The sequence below is a fragment of the Tamandua tetradactyla genome, chromosome 6, assembly GCF_023851605.1.
Source record: "Tamandua tetradactyla isolate mTamTet1 chromosome 6, mTamTet1.pri, whole genome shotgun sequence".
In the NCBI taxonomy this organism is placed as follows: domain Eukaryota; kingdom Metazoa; phylum Chordata; class Mammalia; order Pilosa; family Myrmecophagidae; genus Tamandua; species Tamandua tetradactyla.
The window spans coordinates 133659294-133681482 of NC_135332.1; the positions used below are offsets into that span (position 1 = coordinate 133659294).

Genomic DNA, 22189 nt, shown 5'->3' on the forward strand with positions numbered 1-22189 from the left:
ATGACTCTACAGCCTATTTGGATGGGCTGTGCCCCAAATTGCTTCTCTTCCTATATTCTCTAACTTGGTTAATGGTGTCGTTGCTTAACTTGCAACATGAAATCAGCAATTCCTACCTTTTGCTCAGCCAAACCCTGTTATTTGAGATCAAAGATATTTCTAATCCAGTTGTGCCTCTGTCCCTCCACAGCCTTTGCTTTATTTTAGATGTGTCATGTCACGTTTGGCCTCTCCGCCATCAATCTTTCTCTTCTCCAGTTATTTCTTCTTCCTCATCTCTAGTTTACAATCTAGTTTACAATTCTCAGAAACAAATTTGACCATATTAATTCTCTATGTAGAAATATCTGTCATCTTCTTAATGCTCAGGTGATAAAATCCAAACTCAGGATGGCTGGCCTGCTCTTCCAAACATGACTCCTGAGTATCTGTAACAATTTAAATACAAAAAAAAAGAGTGAAAAACTATGACCAGATGACTTTGTCTGTCTCCCCTCCCTCACCCCCAGCACATCCAGGAGCCCAATTTGCAGAGAGCAAGATGAGCCAGATAGTTTTGAAAGTGCAAATAGAGGCAAAGAGACATCAGTATTAGTTTGCATGCTGCTGGGATGCGATATACCAGAACTGGAATTTTAAAAGTAGAATTTAATAACTTACAAGTTTACAGTTCTAAGCCTATAAAAATGTTCAAACTAAGGCACCCGAGGAAAGATACCTTAAATCAAGGAAGTCCAATGGGTCTGGAACAGCTCTATCAGCTGGTCTCATGTTCCTGGGTTCCATTGCTTTCAGCCTCTGTTCCTATGGTGATTCCTCACTTTGCTTACCTGGGGCTGGCTTTCATCTCTTGGTTTCCCTTGGCTCCCTTCAGGTTCTGGCCTGCTTAACATCTCATGGTGATGTTTGCTGGGCTCCAAGAATCTCCAAACATCTGTCTCTATTCTCCATATGTCCGCCTCTGTGTAAGCTGTGCTCTGAAGTTTCTGTTAGCTCTGTCATTTATGCAGGCTCTCTCTCTGTAGGCACTGTGAGACTCTGTCATTTCTGGCTCTCTACAAAATGTTTCCTCTTTTAAAGGATTCCAGAAAGCAAATCAGGACCTACCTGGAATTGATGGAGTCACATCTCCATCTAATCAAAAGGTCATACCCGCACTGGGTGTGTGACATCTTCATGGAGATAATATAATAAAAAATTTCTGCTCTACAGTATTGAATTAGGATTAAAAGAAATGGCTGCCTCCACAAGACTGAATCAGAATTAAAACATGGCTTTTCTGGTTTTCATGCTCCTTTGGCTTAGACAATTCCTAAACTCTTCCCTACCTCCACATCCTCCATCCACCCACATTTTGTAATCAGCTTCCAGTGGTGTTAGCCACTGAAGCTGGAGAAAGTCACTGGAAGAGTCACCAGTAGGGTCTGAATTTAGGGTTGATTATCAAAAACAATCAAAAAGCATTAAAATGTTTACACTGCCAAAATTGATGTTCTGCTAGTATCTCTGGTATACTACTACATATTAAAAATAACAGTGTGGTTTTTGAATGCTTACTAGGTGCCATGTTTCATTACATATGATTTATATTTATTTTAACTTATTTAATCCTCACAACAGCTATGCAATAGTAATATGTTTACCTCCTTTTTGTGGATGAGGAAGCTGCAGCATGGGAGAGGTGAGTTAATGTTGCTGGGTTAAATAGCTGGAAAGTGAGGAATTGGAACTTTAACCTTGAGAGGTTTGAATGTACTTGTGCTGCCCCGCCCCCTCACCCTCTGACATCCTAGGCTCTGTACATCTCTGATTACCTTGTATTCCTGATTAATCGTGGCCCAGGAGGCTTTTGAGACTTTGCAGGTGATAGTCTCCCTGCTGATGAATAGGGTTAGTCCTTCTCTGCTCTGAACCAAAACAAAATTTCGCCTTCACTGTGACACGGATTAAGTCTCTCCTTTCTCTGGGTGCCTTTTGCCCTGCCTATATCCCTTGTTGATTGTGGCATCTATTTCCCACATTGGACTGTTAGCCCTTTCATCTAAGGGACAGACTTACTTAGACTTATATTGAACACTGTGCCTGAGATGTATTAGATGGTTAACAAATATTTGTTGAAAGTATCCTAACTCCTGATTGTACATTTATTAGATTGTTTTTGATGTTTGTGTTGGACTGTTTCTATAAATTCAATTAGATCAAAATCAACAGCTTGCTGTTTTGTAAATATAAGTTCTTAATGGATTTATTTACCATTGTCTTTTGACATAAATTCTTCTTTCAGGAGTTTTATTTTCTACTTCTTGTGAACTGGCCTAAGCCAGTTTGGCTTTTACAATTGCCAAGTGCTTTCTGACAGGCACAAAGGAACTAAAGGTGGGTGAGGGCAATAAGTCTTACTTCCTACAGCTTACCATACAGTGGGTGGTATATTACAGTACAAGCCTGTCTCAGATGCAACTTTGCCAAATACAAATGATAAAACAGTCATATAACTTATTCCACCAACACATGAAGTCCCTCTTCTCTGTCCTTTTTGGCATTATACAAACACCTTGAATGAAAAGTTCTGCTGGGGCAAGCGTGACAATGTTATGAAGGCAAGAAGAACTAACCTTTCATCAGAATCAGGTCTCAAATACTCTGTTCAATAGGAAGAACATAAGACCTAAATTCTGGAATTATACATAACTTAGTGTTAAATTTCTGGGCTCACAGGATTATTTTACTCTGTACATGGAAACGGGGATACTTGTACAACATATAGAGTAAACCAATTTCTTGAACATCACTCATTTCACCAATGCAAAATTATTTTTGCTATCCTTTATGCTGGTTAGAAATGCTCTAGAAAGAGCTTTTGTTTTAGTTTGCAAGCTGCCAGAATGCGCTATGTCAGAACAGGAACAGCTTTTAAAAAGGAGAATTTAATAAGTTACAAATTTATATTTCTAAGCCTATAAAAATGTCCAAACTAGGGCATCCAGATAAAGATACCTTAATTCAAAGAAGGCTGATGGGCCAGGAACATCTGTCAACTGGGTAGCCACTTGACTGGCATCTACTGGCCCTTGCTCTTGGGCGCCATTGCTTTCTGCCTCTGTTTCTATGGGGTTATCTCACCTTACTTCTCTGGTGTTGGCTTTCACCTCTTGGCTTGCCTTGATTCTCTACAGGTTCTGGCTTGCTTAACATCTCATGGCAATGTCTGTTGGGCTCCAAGCATCTCCAAACATCCGTGCCTTGGTACTCCATGTGTCAGCTTCTGTGCCAACTCTGCTCTGAGGTTTCTGCCAGCTCTGTCACTTCTGATTCTCTCCAAAATGTTTCCGCTTTTAAAGGATCCCAGTATCCTTTATCCTTAAATCAAGACTAACCTGAAATGGGTGGAGTCACATCTCCACCTAATCAAAAGGTTACACCCACAATTGGGCATGCCACATCTCCATAGAGATAATCTAATCAAAAGTTCCACCCACAATGTTGAATCAGGATTAAAAGAATTGGCTGCCCCCACAAGATTGAATCAGAATTAAAACATGGCTTTTCTGGGGTATATAATAGCTTCAAACAAGCAGAGCTTTCATTTTTTGAAGTGCTTGCTAGCCCTGAAGAGAAGGCCCCAGATTGCAATCTTCCATATGTTTGCTTCTATTGGAGTGTGAGCTCCTAGATAGAATCCTTCAAATGTTAACTGCATCTGGGATGTAGACGACTGGCACACATACATAGTTATTTAAAACCGAAGCACTTTAAAGAAAATTATACCTGAACATGATATTGCCAAGCAATTTTCTAAAGTGGTTGTACCATTTTACATTCCTAGTAGTGTATGAGAGTTCTAGTTACTCCACATCCTTAGAATTACTTGGAGTTGTCAGTTTTTTAAGTTTATTAAATGTGTCCAATCTGATAGGCATGTAGCGCTAATGCTTTTAATTTGTATTTCCCTGATGGACAATGAGGCCCATCTTCAAATATATTCATATGTATCCATATACATATGAGTCATTTGGGGGTCATTTAGGTGTGTTCTTTGTGAAATGTCTGTTCAAGTCTTTTGACCATTTTCCTGATGAGTTGTCTGTCTTTCCCTACTGATTCATAGGAACAGGATATTTATAACTGTTTCAGAGCCAGGACAAGAGTACAAATATCTTTCCCACTCTGTGGCTTCCTCTTTTATAGGGTAAATGGTATATTTTGACAAACAAATATGCTTAGTTTTAATATAGTTTAATTTGTCAATTCAACTTTATCTGGAGTTGGTTTATGCTCTAGTTATACTATGCAATCTTAGTAAAAAACCTGGGAGATGAGGAAAGTTATTTCAGTCTTTGAACAGATGTATGTTAAATTATAAAATTTTATAAATACCAATCTAAAAGATTAAATAATAGAAGACTCACATGGTAACACAAAGGGAAGACACATCTAGGGATAAAAATGCCTGTTTCTTACTCCTTAGTTCTTATGACTTACAGTTAATTTAACCAAATTTTGTAAGCACATGATTAGAATGCTTCTTTCTGACGCCTGTATTTTTAATTTCCTACGCATTTTTTCTTTTAAGACTTCTGGTCATCCAAAGTCACTGTAGATTCCCATGGTTTTTGCTCAAAATATTTCCCTTTAAAGCATAGTTCTTCTATTTTCTTCCTGAAATTTCCCTTTAAGCTTATTCTCAAAAGATCCCACCATTACTAGAGTCATTATTTCTTTCTTCTTTGCATCAGAAAAAGGAAGCATAAGAATTAATGTTGCATGATGATGCCGAAGAGAGTGTGACTCATTTGTTGCAATCAGAAAGAGGGAAATTGCTAGTTTGCTATTAAAGTATAGAATAAGCTTCTCCCTGACAGATTTTTCAAGTAGCAACTACTGTCTGGGCATTCCCTGAAATATTTACACAAGGAGAGGATTGACTTTGTTTCTAGCAATGACTTGGACTTATCAAAGTTTTACAGATTACTGGTAAACTGAGCTTTAATGAAGGGAATTCTTCTGTGTTTCTATACATTGAGAGTCTTTCAGATTGCTAAAAGTTCAATAATCCATATTACGAAATATTTTATAACTAAATTTCAGCAGAAAAATACTAAGGCTTCATTCTGTTTAGTGACAGATGAAATAAAACACTAACCCTTATATTAAATTCCATTATATAATCAACATTATTAATTATTCATGCTTCATTCTTAAATTACAGACTTTTAAATTTTTCAAATGGTAAATTATGTATGGATGCATAGGTCTCTCTATGAGTTACATATTGAAAAGTGGGTACTGCCTAATTTTCCTGAAAGGTGGCAAAATTTTCCCTAAAGATATAGACTTTGAGATGAGGGAGGCAAAACTAGAGTCTAGGTAAGAATTAAAAGTTAGTGCAGTGAAAGGCATGCAAATGCATGTTAAGGGCAAGTTTTAAAAAGGTAGGCTTGAAATTGTGTTCAAACTTCCCTGAAGAAACCATAAATCAAGCCCGTTGATGATAGGTTTAAAAGGCATGTCATTGTAGCTTGCTAAAATAACAGCATTTGGGTTACAATGTGAGAGCTGTGCTTTAATGAGCTCTATACTTAAGTTATCACTCTTCTTTACATATGTGCCATAGTCACATTTTCTTCTTCATCTCAATTGACACTATAAATTACTTTAACTATGTCTTATTTCTTTTTCTTGGCTGCAATAATATTTCCAACTATAGCATCATATTTGATGAATCTCACTTTTTCTGTGTTTACACTTCTTGAATTAGTACATTTTAGACATTTTTGCCACAAAATTTGTTTTTCTCTTGCTTTACTCTTCTCTACAATTTTTTCTCAAGATAACCTAAAGAATTTTATAACCTTTAAATATAAGCTACTATAATAATATTATGACAACTTTTTGAAAGACTTTTTTTATATCTAGCCCAAATCTTTCATGTTGTATGGTAATTGCCTTTTCTTCTCTTCTATATTAGGTAGAGACTAAGAATTAGTTATCATCTTTGAAGTAGTTAAGATCACTGTGTTATTAGGTATCCATGTTCTTTTCTATAAGCCCACATCTCTTTGTTGTTCCACAGAGACTGCCTTTTCTAGTTCCTTAGTAACTTTGATCTCTTTCCTGATTTTTGTTTGCCTGCACACCCCATTCCTCCTGGTCACAATAAAATAATAAAAACCTCCTTTTTTTGAGCACATATTTCTGCCAAGAGCTTTCTGTAAATCACATCATATGATTTGAAGTAAGGAAAGGAAGGCCCAACAAAGCTAAACGGTTCACTAAAAGTTATAGGGAAATAAGTGAAAAACAAACAAAAATAAACAAACAAATAATAAGGAAATAAGTAGCCAAGGCAGGATTTGAAATCTTGTCTGCCGAATTCCTAAACTTGTATTCTTAACCACTAGACAAGGCAATCACAAATATTTATTCAGCACGTTGTATGCATTTAGTTCTACACTAGTGGAAAGAAAGAAAAAACAGAGATAAAAAAGCATGGTCCCTAGGATTCATAGCCTACTTGTGAGATAGAAAAACGACGTCGGGAATAGTGTGAAGATGTAAGTGTGAAACGCTTTGGGTCATACACGAAGCTTGTAAGATTTAACCAATATTAATTTTTAAGAAACTCTTTATTTTGAAATAATTTCAAACTTACAGGACAAGTTGCAAAAATAATATGTTTTTGTGACTATTTTTACCAGACCTAGGTGGTGGATTCTTTTGCCCAATTGGCTCCAATGACTGATTCTAGAGACATCAGAGTTTCAAAGAGTGAAAAAGTTCATTGCTAGGCACAAAAATAGGAAATCAGATGACCAAAATCAGCCCAAAATTCTGTCTCTCTGAACTGAGCATTTCTGGTAGTTAAATAGTATCAAAGGATGGACAGGATAACGAGCATGATGGATGGTTCTACGTGACGCAATTAGAGGTGATCTAATTATTGAGCATGTGCAGATTGATTACATGCTTAGTCATAGAACATATGTAAGAAAATGGCAGCCTTAATATGATGATAGACATGAGTTTTAGTATTTTAATGAGGTCACTTATAGGTTAAAGTCTTAGCTACTACACATGTCAGGTGGACCTATTTTGGTTAGACCCAGTATTGGTCATCAGGATAACTTTGGGGTGGTTGGTTCTGGGCTGACCCAATACCTTTCATTAATAAACATTAGGTGCTGTTTTTAGTGATTACAGACTCTAAGTAAAAAAACTGGATAAATGGGTACAAATGAAGGTTAGTCACAAGATCTTTACAATCACAATGGCACAAGATAAAGGCTATACAATCACTATCAGAGACCAAGGCAGCTGGATCATAGTTTAAATGTTTCAGGCATTTCCCTGTGTCTGCTCTAAAATACCAGAAAATAAAAAGGAATATCTGTATAGTGATTCAGTAATCATAATCATCCCTTACATTCTAATTTCTTGGCTATAACTCCTCCCTCTCATATGATAATGATCTCCTAATCTTAAGGGATGTATGGGCAAAGACTCTTCTAACTTCGTCATGGCTGAAAAAGGAGCATTGATATTACATAGCAGAGGGATGAAACTGGTTGTTCTTAGAGAATCTGGTATTTCTGGGTTTCTGAGTTTGACATTAGAACAATCCAGAGAATTTAATCTCTGAAAAACAAACTTCATAAGCAAAACTTGTATAGAGTCCAGGGTATCCAGGAACACTACTGGTTGGGGCTTGCCATATTGTGGCAAAATTCACAATATCTGTATAAGAGCAACCTCCAGAGTGACCTCTTGACACAATTTGTAATCTCTTAGCCATTGAAACTCTATTTCTTTTCTTTTCCCTCCTTTAGTCAATCAACCCCATGATGTCAGAACCAGGCTTATTCCTGAAAGTCATGTTCCAAATTTCCAGTGAGATTTTACAGCCCTGGAAGTTAAATCCCACATAGCAGGGAGGTCAGAGTTTGGCTTAGAGAGACCACATCTGAATGACAAAAGGCATTCTCTGGAGATGACCCTTTTGCATTAATTATAAGTAGGCTCAGCTTTGCCATTCTAGAGATAAGTTTCATAAGGGCAAGCCTTAAAATGGAGGGCTTAGATTATTAAATTGGGGGGCTTTATTGCTTAAGAGAATAGCAGAAATTCCCCTGGTGGGGATGTTTAGTAGTTAAACTTTTCCTCCAGTGTGTCAAAGAGCTTTGTAAATACTATTTCTTTTTTTGCCCAAAATACTTTGAAATTCTTTGGGGTATAACATGAACTTGTATGAAATATCAGGCTTTATTCCTTATTTTAGTTTCCATGTAAAATAAAGCTGAACTAGACTGTTTAAATAAACTGACTAGGCAGATTAAATTAGATAATGTGCACAGAAAATTTAAATTTTGGACAAAATAAACATCTCTTCTTTTGGTCTCACACCAAAGTTAAAGTTTTTAAATACAGACAATATTGTTTTTTACTCTGTATTTTGATCTACCTTAGTTTTAACCAGATCAGTTTCAGTCACATCACTAATTGAAGTGTGATCTCATTTTCAGTTTTTTTTAACAGCTGCTATATGGAGTAATGCTGACTTTCAGAACTGGAGAACTAATTCTGTGCCTCAGGTGTCACGTAGATACTTAAAGATCCAGGGAACTACCAGGTTACACAAAGAGCAAAGTATTTCAGAATTTAGAAATAACAGTTAAAGCTCAAGAGTAAATGTGACTGCTGTAAGAGTTTACAATTTAAGCCCTAATTCTCTTATAAGAATTTTAAATGAAGCTACTTTCAGAAATAAAAACATTAGACAGTTGTCTTATATTGAGAAACCATAGCAGAGGTTTTGTCCTGTTTCACCTTTACATGTTTACCAGAGTAATATTAATTAACAAATAAAATATAATTTATGTATTTCTCTTGCCTCTCTTTTGAATTCTCTCCTTGTTGCTGAAGAAGCTCTGGCCTGTAGCTGACCACATATACTTTTAGAGAAGCATTAGAGCAAAGCAGTGCAACTGATAAGCAAATTTGGCCATTTCTATGATTGTTACCATTGTTTAACATCATACAGATTAGTTTCAGGATATAGTATGGTCAGTGAGAACATTGTCAAGTCTTCAGGAATTTTTATGCAATCTCTAACTATATGAATAACATTTTACCCATACAAATTTAGCTAACAACAGAATAGAAAATCCCCTTTAACCATTGTAATACTTCCCAAACACCTCCTATGTAATATGTTAAACTTTTTGGCACTTTACTTTTCCAGGGTGAAAGAACAAATTCTTTGTAACAGTTTTTCCCTGAAAAGTGAGAAGACCTGTCTTCTGAAATAAAGGATGATCAGGCCAACTTAAATATTAACAAGAATATTATTTTGATATAAAATCTGTGTCTTTTCGATAGAGTACTTGGATGATTAAGAAAACCTTTTTTTAAAATTCATTAATGGCAGACTAATAATCTACATTATTTTAACAGAGAGAAGACTAAATTTCAGTTTGGTATGAATACATGGTTTGGCACAAAAGCACTTTTAAAAATATATATTATAAAATAGCTTGTTAAATTTTTGGTCAATATTGACTATGATAGACAATTCACTTTCATAAACCTCCTATAATTTTCTATCTCCATTCAGAGCTTGTAGTCAGCATACAAACTTCACTTGAGTCTCCAAAGCCTCAGGCATCATCCCATCTGGGTTGCTAAATTGTTACTGGACAAAAGCAGTAGATTCTTTTGCCTGATGTGCTCCCGTGACCAATTCCTGAGACAGTGGAGTTTCAAAGAAAGAAAGAGTTTATGGCTAGGCATGAAGCAGGAGATCAGATGGCCTATTAGGCCAAACTTCTGACTCTCTGAACTGCAGTAATTCTGATAGTTTTAGAGTATCAAAAGATGGGCAGGTTTTAGGATAATGAGCATGATGGATGGCTCTAGATGATATAATTAGAGGTGGATCTAATTAGTGAGCATGTGCAGATTGATTGCATGCTTAGTCACAGAATGTATGCAAGAAAATGGTGACTTTAACATGTTGATGGGTATGATGTTTTGGATCCTTACGAGGTATAGGTCACTTATAGGTTAAAAACTATGCTACTTCACATGTCAGGTGGGTAGGCCCATTTTTATTGATTCCAGTTTTTGGTTATCAAGGTAGCTTTGGAATTGGGGTATGTTAGTTCCCCAAGACACTTCATTAATAAACAATAGGGGCTATCTTTAGTGATCACAAGACTCTAAAATTAAAAGCTGGATAAATGGGTACAAGTGAAGGTTAGTCACAAGGTTTTTACAATTACAAGGGCACAAGATAATGGCTATTACAATCATTATCAGAGATCAAGGCAGCTAGATCGTAGTTCAAAGATTTCAGGTATGTCCCTCTGTCTATTCTGATAAGCCAGAAAGTAACAATGAATTTCTATATAATGGTTCAGTAATCGTAATCATCTCTTAAATCCTAACTTCTCAGTTACACTATGGTCTTCAGCTATGTTTGGTCCCTTTTCATAATTTCAGTCTTTCCATAGACTCTTTTTTTGTTTTTTGATCAGTTATTGATAAACTTTTGTTGAAACATGGACATTTTGGTATTTTAGTGTGTTATCACTGGAATTTAGACTCTGAGTTGTCTGCTCCTTAAGATTGTATACAGCTAGTGCTCTGACAAAGCTTTTCTTGAATGCCAAGAACTAACAAAAAGAAAGAAAGAAAGAAAAAGAAAAACACCTTTCTCAGTCTTTGCAGATTGACCTGTGCAGGTGTTCTCCTTTGAAGCTTATTTATACAGTGAGTTTGGCGAATGGCTCCCAGCCATAGCATAAAGACTTCCCTAGTACTTTCTATGTGGCCCTAGGAATTTCCCCACTACATGTTTAGCTCCAAGCATCCCCTCTTCCCTAGGAAACACTTTACCCATGGTCCTGGTGCTGAAATGCATGTCCTACAGCCAGCAGTCCCTTGCCCCAGGCAGCAAAACTTGACTGCTTTTTATCTACAGGGGAAGTTCTGGGAGGTGAGTCCCTCAGTCTACTACCAGATAGAAAGGGCCAGACATACATGCTCCCAGTATGTGCATGGGTTACCCTGCTCCCTCTGGAACTGGGACCAGGGATCCACACTGAAAGTAGTGGGCTGGCCCCGAGCCAAGTGAAGGAGTGGGGAAAGGACCAGCCAGGGCACCATGAAATCCTACTAGCCCTTTTCTTTATTTGTCTTGCTATAGCAATCTTTTAACTGTTTTCTGGAGCTTTTAGAAATGTGTTTCAGATAGCTCTTGCTAGTTGTTCAAAGATTCTGTATTGGGCAGAGTATTTATGTAGTTCACTAGGCATGAAATCATATATTCAGCTTGCTGAATGGTCAAACTGGAAGGCACCACTGGGTCAGGCTTCAGTAGGAGATATGACTTGAACAGGGATTTCATTCTTGGCCCATCATTTACTTTTCCATCTCCAGAAAATTTTCTTGGAGAAAAGCTTATTGAGCCTCATTCAGCTTCATTTGAATCTCTTATTAATCCACCAAGGTGATTTGGAATGCTGAATCTTTTCCCTGATGCTGGTTAGCTCACCTCAAACCAGAGCTCCCAGTGAACATTCCAATAATGTTCATTATGTAACCACTGAAAATAATAAAAACTAAGCTGTAGTCATGCCATTATGTAACTGTTCAATAGTTGTATATTAGAAATCATATTTTCTTGCATGCTTTTTTCAAACCTACCACATCTCGAAGTCCAACTCTTTATCTTATTGAAATAAGATAATTAATTATACATTCCTCTGTATAGCACTATATGATTTCTAAAGCATTAATGATCCATTAACTGCCATAAGCCCCAAGAGCTTTCACTTTTTGTAAGAATATGTGACAAAATCCACCCCTCAAAATTTTATTTTATTTTTCTTCAAGTCTGAAGTCCCCCAAATATCAACAAATACTTCTGCCCTTGTTGCATGCCAAAGGTGAAAAGTAGAGTTGGATACAATAGTGAAACTGATACAATTTCTTAGAGGAGGAGCATGGAAATTCAAACTGTCATAAAGCTAAGAAGAAGTTTCTCAGCACAGCCATTTCCTTTATTAAAAACATAATGCAGGGTGGTGCAACAGTGGCTCAGTGGCAGAATTCTCACCTGCCATGCTGGGTTCGATCCCTGGAGCCTGCTCATACCAAACAAACAAACAAAAAGCCATAATGCAGAAGCCATGCAGATTTTGGATTATTATCTTAACATTTTAGATCTATATATATTAGTATCCTACAATAACCCATGACTCAAAAGCAATTGGCATTATTCCATATTTTGATTCAGGCTAGTTTCTATTAAAATTAATACAATTTTTTCCTGTTTCTTTCTGTGTACCAATTTTCAGGGAAATATTTTCTATTGTATGTGTAAAAATGCTTTAACATTTCTTTGGATTTTTATTGAAATATTTATTTGCATATATTCCTGTTTAGGAATTCATTTAAATTTATTGTATTTTATGTCTTACTTTGCAACAATTTTTACTGACATATCTGCTTTGTCTACGTCACTATGTAAGAATTCATTCCATTCATTTCATATTTTTTGTTCTTTTTAGTTGCTTGGATTCACTGATTTGAAGTGAATCTGTTTACTTTTCCTCAATTCAAATTTTTTTCAAAGGTTTATAACAAGATTTACTAATTTTATTTGAATTTTAATTAGTTAGGATGTCCTTAGCTTTGAGGGATACAAGTAGGGATTGCTTATCTCACTAAACAAGATGTTTGAAAATAGGTCTTTCAGGGGCTGGTAATTCAGACTCAACTGAAACTTCAAGGACCCAGGATTTTCCATATTTCTTTTCTGATATCATCTGTTTATCATTCTTGTGTATTATGATCACAAGGTGAATAACACAATTTCAAACATCATGTGCTGTCTACAGTAAATGAAAAGTTTATCTATGCATCTATTTATTACCAAAGATACTTTCTCAGAAATCTTGTAGTTGATTGCCTCATGTCTCTGGCTGGGATTAGGTTAACTGTCATGACTGACTTTGATAATAAACACTATTACATGTGACTTTCCTGGGCCTATGTCCCCAACAAGGAAGGTGAAAGCCTGAAAAGTTGAATCTCTGCCAGCCAAAGGAGGGAAAATATTTGGGAAGTTAAAAAATCACTTTTACTCCCTATTATTATCCACTTTTCCTTTTAAAATACAATTCTGGCCCTACTTTATACTTTTCCTATTGCTAAATAACCCACTATCAAAATTCAAAAATTGTAAGTGTAATAATATATAAATAATTTGGATAATTTGTTTTATAGTTACAAGTATAAGTACATTCTTGTTCATGGCAGTATACAGAATGCAGGTGTCCAAGGTTGGAATTTTGTTTCAAGAATTATCTGTTCATTCTGTCTTCAAGTTCCAAGATTGTCTTTTGGCTTCAACTCTGTCTAGGAGGCTCTATAAAAATTCAATATGAAATTCAGTGATTTCTTGGTCAAATACAGAATGATTACTTAGGTCCAGCTGAGTTCCTCTCCTGCTCTTATGGTCTTAACGAATTCACAGGGCCATCTTACTTAGCCACATCCTGATGCCAGTTTCAGCAGTGAAGGGAGGGGTGGTGTGCACTTCCTCTGCTTCTTGTCTCCACACTGTTAGTCAGCAACCAGTGTCCTTGTGGTCTGCATTCATGGTGCAGGTGATACCCAATGATGGTTTTGGTGACTAGTATGTTTGTTTCTAGTACAGCTCAGGATAGAGAAAATTCCCTAGTGATGCAGCTTCTTTCCCCCCATCCCTGGTAGGTGATTGAGGTGCTTCTACCAATCCTGGCAACACACTTTTCTGGAGCTGGCTGTAGGTTACCTGCACACTCCAGGTGCACAGAAAGCTTATGAATCACTGTCTTGCCTCCCTCAGGTCTTCAATCTCTAGAGAACAGGTATATTCATTTCCTGTGGCTGCCATAACAAAGCACCACAAACTTGGTGGCTTAAAACAGAAATCCATTTTCTCATAGTTCTGGAGGACTGACATTTGAAATCAAGGTATTGGATGGATTGCACTCCCTCTGAGGGCTCTGTGGTGGAACCCTTCCTTACTGTTTCTGGTTTTTGGAGGCTCCAGGCTTTCCTTAGCTTGCAGGTGCATCATTACAATCTCTGCCTCCATCTTCACACAGCCTTATCCTTTTCACCCTATGTCCAGGTCTTCTCCCCTTCTGTCTCTGAGGATACTGTTCTCATTGGATTTAGGACATACCCAGATAGTCTAGAATCTCAAGATCCTTAGCATAATGATATCTGCAAAGACATTTTTTCCAAGTAAGAACATATTCACAAGTTCTAGGGGCTGGGATATGGACAAATTTTTTGGGAAACACCATTTATCACACTCCAGGCATCCATCTCCTATTTGTACCATGCTGCCAAATCTCTTGCTTTCCTCAAACCCAGTTGTGTAGGACCCACTTTCAAGACTGTTTCTGCAAAGTTACAGAAAGGAAACAATCCTACGACTCTTCCCTCATTTACCCTCTGTGCTGATTTGAAATCATTGTGTACTCCAGAAAAGCCATGTTCTTTAATCCTTATTCCATATTGTTGAGTGGGTTCTTTTTGATTAAATTGTTTCCATGGAGATGAGACTCACCCAGCTGTGGGTGGGCCCCTTGATTAGGTGGTTTCCATGGAGATGCGTCTCCACCTATTCAAGGTGGGGTTGCTTACTGGAGTTCTTTAAGAGGGAACCATTTTGGAAAGAGCCCACAGAGCCAAAATGAGACCCAGATGTTTGGAGATGCAAAAAGAAAATGCCACCAGGGAAGCTGTTTGAAAGCAGAGGCCAAAGGACCAGCAGATGCCTGCCATGTGCCTTCCCAACTGACAGGTGTTCCAGACCCATCAACCTTTCTTAAGTCAAGAAAGGTCATTTCTCTGCATGCCTTAGTTTGGACATTTTTATAGTCTTAGAACTGTAAACTTGCAACTTAATAAATTCTCTCTTTAAAAGCCATTCCATTTCTGGTATATTGCATTCAGGCAGCTTTAACAAATTAAAACACCCCTGAAATTTCATGAGGGGCTTTCTTGCATTTTTCTTCTCTGTACCCACACCCTCAGAATTCAGCTCTGAAACATTAGGAGGAACAAATTCTGTATGGTTCCTTATTCTTTGTACTTAAACTTTTTTGTCCTTGAAACCTTCACTGTACCTTCCCTCTCTCTGCCTCAATTCCTCTACCCCATCCCAACTATACCCCTCCCAGCTCAAAATGCTTTTTACATGGGAGGACATGGCAAATCGGCTTCAATCTTTTATCTTCATGTCAAGAATAGTACTTTTTTGGACTCAGCAATTTCAGGTTGGGATCTTTGCCATTAGGGTGAGCCCTCTTTATTGCAATAGACACCATAAGGCTCAGTCTGCAGGTGAAGGAAGAACCAACAGGAATGGAAAGGATTCTACTCAAGTGACACTTCACAATTCATGCTACCACACTTACAAATTGAGAATTTTCACTCATGCCCCCTCAAAAATGCTCTTCTCTCAGCTACTCTAAGTGTTTAGCAGTTGCTTGAAAACCCTGTCATTTATGTTACTTCTCTTCTTCATTTTACTAGCAGTCAGTTACAAAAACAGTTCAATATTGCTCTTTCAAATACAAAATAAAGTGATTTGGGATCATCCCATTTTTTGAAACAAAACTTCTGCGCATTTTAATGATTTGTGAAAATTGCTCCAAGATTGATTTGACAGCAGTTCAGCAGAGTTGGTCAAAATAAATACACGAAATTATAAAAAGTACCTTAGCAAGAGTGGGGAAATTGGAATTTTGCTTCTCGAGTCCCCAAGTTTATAATTAAGAAGATTATAAAGATTGCAAAAGATTGATCCTCTGTATACCTCAAAAATGCCCTTTCTAACAGTAGAAATAGTTAGGGGAAGAAAATAGCTGTGAAGCTGAAGATTTCTAGTATCAGGGAGAGGAGAGGACTTGGGGGTATGAAGGAAGGCAGCCTGGACCTGAGAGGAAGTGGACATTTGGAGGTGGGAGGAGGTAGGCAAGTAGTATTTAAAAGGTAGGTTATTTGTTAGCAGAGGTGGGGTAGTAGGGCAATGACAAAATGCTCTGTTATAGTACTTTGTCTGCTGAGGTTATGTGCCTATGAAGATCCCAAAGCCTGGCAACTCACACATCCACTTTGAATCACCATAAGATTAGAAATAAACAACACTAATTTATTATGCCACAGTTCTGTAGGTTAGAATTCCTATATGAGTCACATTGATTAAAATCAAGATGTCAGCATTGCTGTATTCCTTTGGCTTGTGGCCCCTTCCCTCCATATTAAAAGCCAGCAAGTCATATCTCTTTGGCCCTCCTCCCATTGTCACATCTCCCTCCCATCACAACCAGGAAATTTTCTCCCCTTTCAAGTGTCCATGAGATTAGATTAGGCCCACCAGGACAAGCCAGGATAGTCCCGCATCTCAAGGTACTTAATTTAATCACGTCTGCAGTCTCTTTTGCAATATAAAGTGACATATTCACAGGTTTGGGGATTAGGGTGTAGACATTTTGAGGGGAGTCACTATTCTGCCTACCAAAGATAGCTTGAGTTACATCTAGCCTGGGGGAGCCAAAGAAGTTCCTTTTCAGCCCCTGCTCCTCACCCTGCATCATGGGAGATATGAACATGAAGTAAAACATGGATTGGATTTTCCTTGAGGCCCCCAGTCCAGGTGTGTTTGTATTTGCCTGTCAAGGGCCCAGGTGATAGAGGATTTGAGGCTACCTTTCATGTTGCAGGCATGAAAACTTTTTTGCCTACTAGCCATGTGAGATCCATCTGTGTAATACTGTACCTCATATTTGTATAGTAATTTTAACATTTTCTATGTTTGTCTTTACTCCAATCCAAGAACTAAGATTGGTGACCTTAACAATGATTTCCTGGTCCAAACCCAAGGCCACAAATCTCCTATAAAAATACTGCTACTGCCATCTTACTTCAGAGACTGTTTCTAGCCTTTTAAGCATATTTTCGAGATTCTCTGATTTTAATCTCATGTTCTGATACCTGGATACTTACCCTCAGCCTTTCTCATTCCAGGTGGGTCATTCTGATTGATTGGCAGTGGCTGCCTATGGGAAACTTTCAGAGCTTAGTGAAGAGGAGCATTGTGTTTGCTTAATGAAGTCTGCCATAGGCCTGGTGGTCATGGTGGGGGTATTTTAGCAACATATCAGGGATTTCCTGATCTTGATCTCTAGGATCTACTTTGCCTTAAATTTGGTTTCTGGCAAAATTTATACTTCAGATTACTCCCTTCAACATTGAAGCCCTTAAGGGATAATAGTAATAAATAACTATAATTTATTGAAAATTTACTCTGTGCTAGATACTTAGCTAAACTCTAAATCTATATTATCTAATTTACCTTAATCCTTAAAACCATCTTATTGGTAGGTAATATCTTCCCCAAATTACAAATAAGAAAAAATAAGGATTCAAACAGTTTCCCAAAGTCACAGAGCTAATTGATGTTGGGCTAAGATTTATGGCAGGTTCTGTCTGACTCCAAAGCTTTTTATCGGTCTTTGGCTCCTGGACATGCCGTAGTCCTGCCTTGAACTGCGGAGTCTCTTAATTCCTGGTTAGCATCCCTTACATTGAACTCTACCTTAATTGCACCTTTTTAAAAAATCTAAATTTGGCATGTGTTAAATTGTGGGGAGTAGGCCTAAAGATAGAGCTTTTCATTCATAAACCAGCCTATAAGCTTCTGTGAATAATGCATATACTTAAAAGGAAAATTTATGAGCATAATTGCTGAATTAAAAGTAACAACTCGCAAATTTTATGTGTAATGTATTTTGGCAATATGATCCTCTATTAATAACTTTAACTGAGGCTGATTTTTTTATAATAAGGTTAACCCTTAAATCCTGTAAGTATGGGCTATTTTATCAGTTTGCAGAATGTAAAGTGTGATTTTATATCCCTAGACATGAGACTTCAATGTAAGACTTTCATGAACTGTGACCCCACTAAGAATTTCTTTTGTCAAAGCAGTATCATAAATCCTATATTTACAAGCTAACTGACTTCTTTCGCTGTGGCAATGCATAGCAAAGCTTAAGGGTATATAATGTATTAAGAAGATTGAATTTTATTTTGAGTTAACTTTTTAAGTTTCTTTCTTAGGATTTGATACTCAGTCCATCAATATTAATTTATTGTAGGGAATGAGAGCTATGTAAAAGCATTCAACTATTTTGGAAGGGGAATACAAATCTGCCATGATCATTCAGAGTGAAGTATTACAGGTTGAAACCCAGGTAAAGGAATTTAGGTTTCATTCATAGCAAATGAAATTTTATTTTGTGTGTTATATGCTTTACTTGAGGGACAGCATGAAGAAGATGGTAATTGGAGATGCTGGTACATATTCGTAGGTCATAGTGTGCAAATCACAGAAGGTCTTGTGCAAGGCACCAACACTTATTGAAAACATTCAGAAAGCCAAGTTGGCTCTAAGCAGACTATTAACTGCTAAAACACAATGTGGTCATTTACAATGTAAAAATAAAGGCACCTTTTAAGCGAGGTTACCAGCCAATCAGAATGGAAATAGGGAGGTTTATGTGAAAGAAGAGAGACAAAGGGAACAGTGCACCTGGTGTCTGTAAATTCCTGCAAGGCAGTGAGGGTCAGAATGTATTTACCTGCACTCTTTTGGGTCAACCATATATTTGTGATTTTGCATCTCTCTGGAGGTATGTTTTTGTCCCTGTGGGAGCACACTATTTGGAAAAGGGCCACTTGAGAAATAAATGAAATAAAATTCACATTGAGAGAGAATGTTAGGGAGAAATCTGAGGGATAATCCTTTGAATAAATGGCAATAGGAAGGCAGAATGATATATAAACACCAAAAGAAAAGGCATGAGGGGAACTTTCAAACTTTAAAAAATTGTAAGAAAATTTGTGATCTATGGTGTTACTTTGTGATGACATGATTGCATTTCTAAGAAATTAGATTCACATATATGTTGAAGAGAAGCATCTCATTTTATTAAAACTCATTAATATCATTTGCATTATTTTCACTACTTTGTAAAGGCCTAAATCTAATATATGTCAAAACTTATATTGAAGTGCTAAAACAGGAATAGTAATCTGCACATAGCTTTGATCCATAGCAATTCATAGATATTGATTTTATGTCTTTTGGATGCTTATAGCTCTATTCTATTTAATTAAAATATGAGGAGGATAAGCTATTTAGGAAGCTTAAAGTTTCCTACTGCTTTTTATGATTGGAAGAGATCATAAAAATTTTTTTTAGCTGGGAAAATTTTCTCAATAGGATGTTAACAATAATGGATATAATTGTATTAGTTTACAAGCTGCTTGAATGTGATGTATAGAACTGGGACAGCTTTGAAAAAGGGGAATTTAAAAAGTTGTGAGTTTACAGTTCTATAGCTATAAAAATGTCTGAACTAAGGCATCCAGATAAAGATACCTTAATTTAAGAAAGGCCAATGGGTCAGGAACATCTCTGTCAACTGGGTAAACATGTGGTTGGCATCTACTGGTCCTTTGCTCCTGAGCTCCATTGCTTTCAGCCTCTGTTCCTGTGGGGGTTTCTCACTTAGCTTCTCTAGGGCTCACTTTCATCTCTTGGCTTCCCTTAGCTCTCTCCAGACTCTGGCTTGCTTAACATCTCATTGTGATGTTAGGCTTCAGGCAGCTCCAAACATCTGTGTTCTGTTCTCCAAGTGTCAGCATCTGTGTCAGCTCTGCTCTGAAGATTCTGTCAGCTCTGTCAGCTCTGTCATTTCTTCAAAATGTTTGCCCTTTTAAAGACCCTAGTAAACTAATAAAGACCCACCTGGAATGGGTAGAGTCACATCTCTACCTAATCAAAAGGTCATACCCACAGTTGGGTGTGTCACATCTCCATGGAGATAATCTAATAAAAAGTTTTCAACCTATAGTATTGAATCAGGATTAAAATAAACGGCTGTCCCAACAAGATTGAATCAGGATTAAAACATGGCTTTTTTGGGTGCATAATATTTTCAAACCAGCACAATAATAAACTAAAAAAAAAAGTAAACAAAACAAGATACAGACAGATCTTAGAGGAGTCTAAGAGAACAGTTTGGGGTTGCATTACTAATCCAAGCCCCAGCTCTAACAACTGGAACTTCAATGAATAAAATGTATATGAAGGACATGGTAGTGAAATGAGAAGGTGTGGACTGTCAAGAAATCCTCTGTTTTTGTACAGAACAATCATCTGACAAAAGCAAAGGAGCTCATTTTCCATCTTGCTCTGCCCCTTTCCCCCTTAACAAATGGATCTAAATATGGAATACCTATTAACTCTGCTATAATAAAATAAGCATTGAGTCATCCTTTTTTTTTTTTTCTGCATTCAATCAACTCAGCTTCTTAGACTTTTCAGCCAGGAAGCCTTATAGGCATTCATCATTTCTGATTCATTCATTCTTTTGTTTTGTATCTTAAAAGCTTAGCAGGTTTAGAAGTGATAACAGAGCTGCAATCATTTCCAGAAACAGTCAACACTTTTTTTCTTGGGCACCAGCATACTGCAGAACAGCATACTGAGAGTTACTGACCACAGGCAGCCCCAAATGGCTTCCAGGAGAGAGCTATCATCGGGGAGTGGTAAAAAGCAATGAGAACTTGGCCCTCCCACTGGGGCTTTTAGTCTGACTAATAGAAGGGACTGAGCAGCTCTGTGCAGGGCAGTTCCTAGGAGGTGCAGGGGAGCACTCTGCTGGCAAGTGCCTTCTTGACAGGTAACCACTCAACTTGCATGTTCTAGAACAGAAAACTATTCTCTTCTGCTAATTTCACTGGGTTTCTATCTTCCAAAGCCTAACAATCACTTTGGTCAATCTCTTTGTCAATGGAAGGGATCCAGATAGGCTCCCTTTTTTAAAATTGTAAAAGTGGTAGAGATATTTTATCTTTTAAAAATCAGATAGTAAAAAAGCGAAAAGTAAGTTTTTATGTTCCTCACCCCCAGGTGTTCAGTCCTCTTATCTCTAGGACCAATCACTTTTTATACATTATTGTATCTAGAAATAGTCTATGGAACATGTAGCTATATATCTATATATCACCTCCTGCCCCATTTTTTTACCCAGTTGTTGCTGCTGCTGCTGCTGAATTTTCCTCCTCTGCACCCCCAGGTCTGTTCTCCCCTTTTCTCCATTCTGATGGAGCTCCCACCATCTGCCATCCATTAATTAATTGCTCAGTTTCAGTATGCACATGTAGTGTTAGCTCATACCCTTTGGGTTTGCTGGATCATATGGTAAGACTATGCTTAACTTTATAAGAAACTGCCAAACTTCATTCCCTTCATCAGTGAATGAGTTTCTATTGCTCTGAATCATCAACAGCAATTGGTATTGCTAGCTTTGTTTCTGAATTTTAGCCATTCTAATATGTGTGTGGTGATATCTCTTTAGTGTGTTAATTTGCATTTCTGTAATTAAAAATGACGTTGAGCATCTTTTAATATGTTTGCCATTTCGTATATCTTCTTTGGTGAGGTGTTTGTTCAAATCTTTAACCATTGTTTAATTTCGTTCATTTTCTTATTGTTGAATTCTAAGAGTTCTTCATGTATTTTTGATACAAGTCTTTTATTACTGTTGGAGTGGGAGGTTACAGACAGGTAATGAGAGAAAAGCCGGAATAATTCTTGTGGTTAGGGTTGGAGACATTAGTATGAACTCATGTTTAGCTTAATATAAATGCAAGTATACATCCAGAAAGTCTATAACTTGTCTTTTCATAATTGTTCTTTCAATCTTTTAGTGCCTTTCACAGACCAGATTTTTAAAATTTTAATGAAGTCTAATAAAACTGTTGTCTTTAATGGATCATGCTTCTGGTATTGTATCTAAAACTCATCATTAAAGCCAAGTAATGTGGATTCTTTCATATGGTTTTCTAGTTATATAGTTTTGAGGTTTTTGCTTAGGTCTATGATCCATTTTGAGTTAATTTTGTCTAGGATGTAAGGACTGTGTCAAGGTCCACTTTTTTGCATTTGTTCAATTGCCCCACAGCTATTTGTTTAAAAGACTGTCTTTTCTTCAGTGAATTGCCTTTGGTCCTTTGTCAAACATCAATTAACTATAGATGTGTGAGCTCGCTATTC

The 22189-nt window shown here is 37.1% G+C and overlaps 1 long non-coding RNA gene across 1 annotated transcript in view; it reads right to left on the reverse strand.

Annotated features, from left to right (window-relative positions):
- Positions 1-347: 347 nt before the first annotated feature.
- Positions 348-22189, reverse strand: part of LOC143686370 (uncharacterized) — a 194264-nt gene continuing 172422 nt past the window's right edge. Inside the window, exon 4 of the long non-coding RNA XR_013177094.1 lies at positions 348-428. This is a non-coding gene — a long non-coding RNA (uncharacterized LOC143686370). The remainder of the gene's footprint in view (positions 429-22189) is intronic.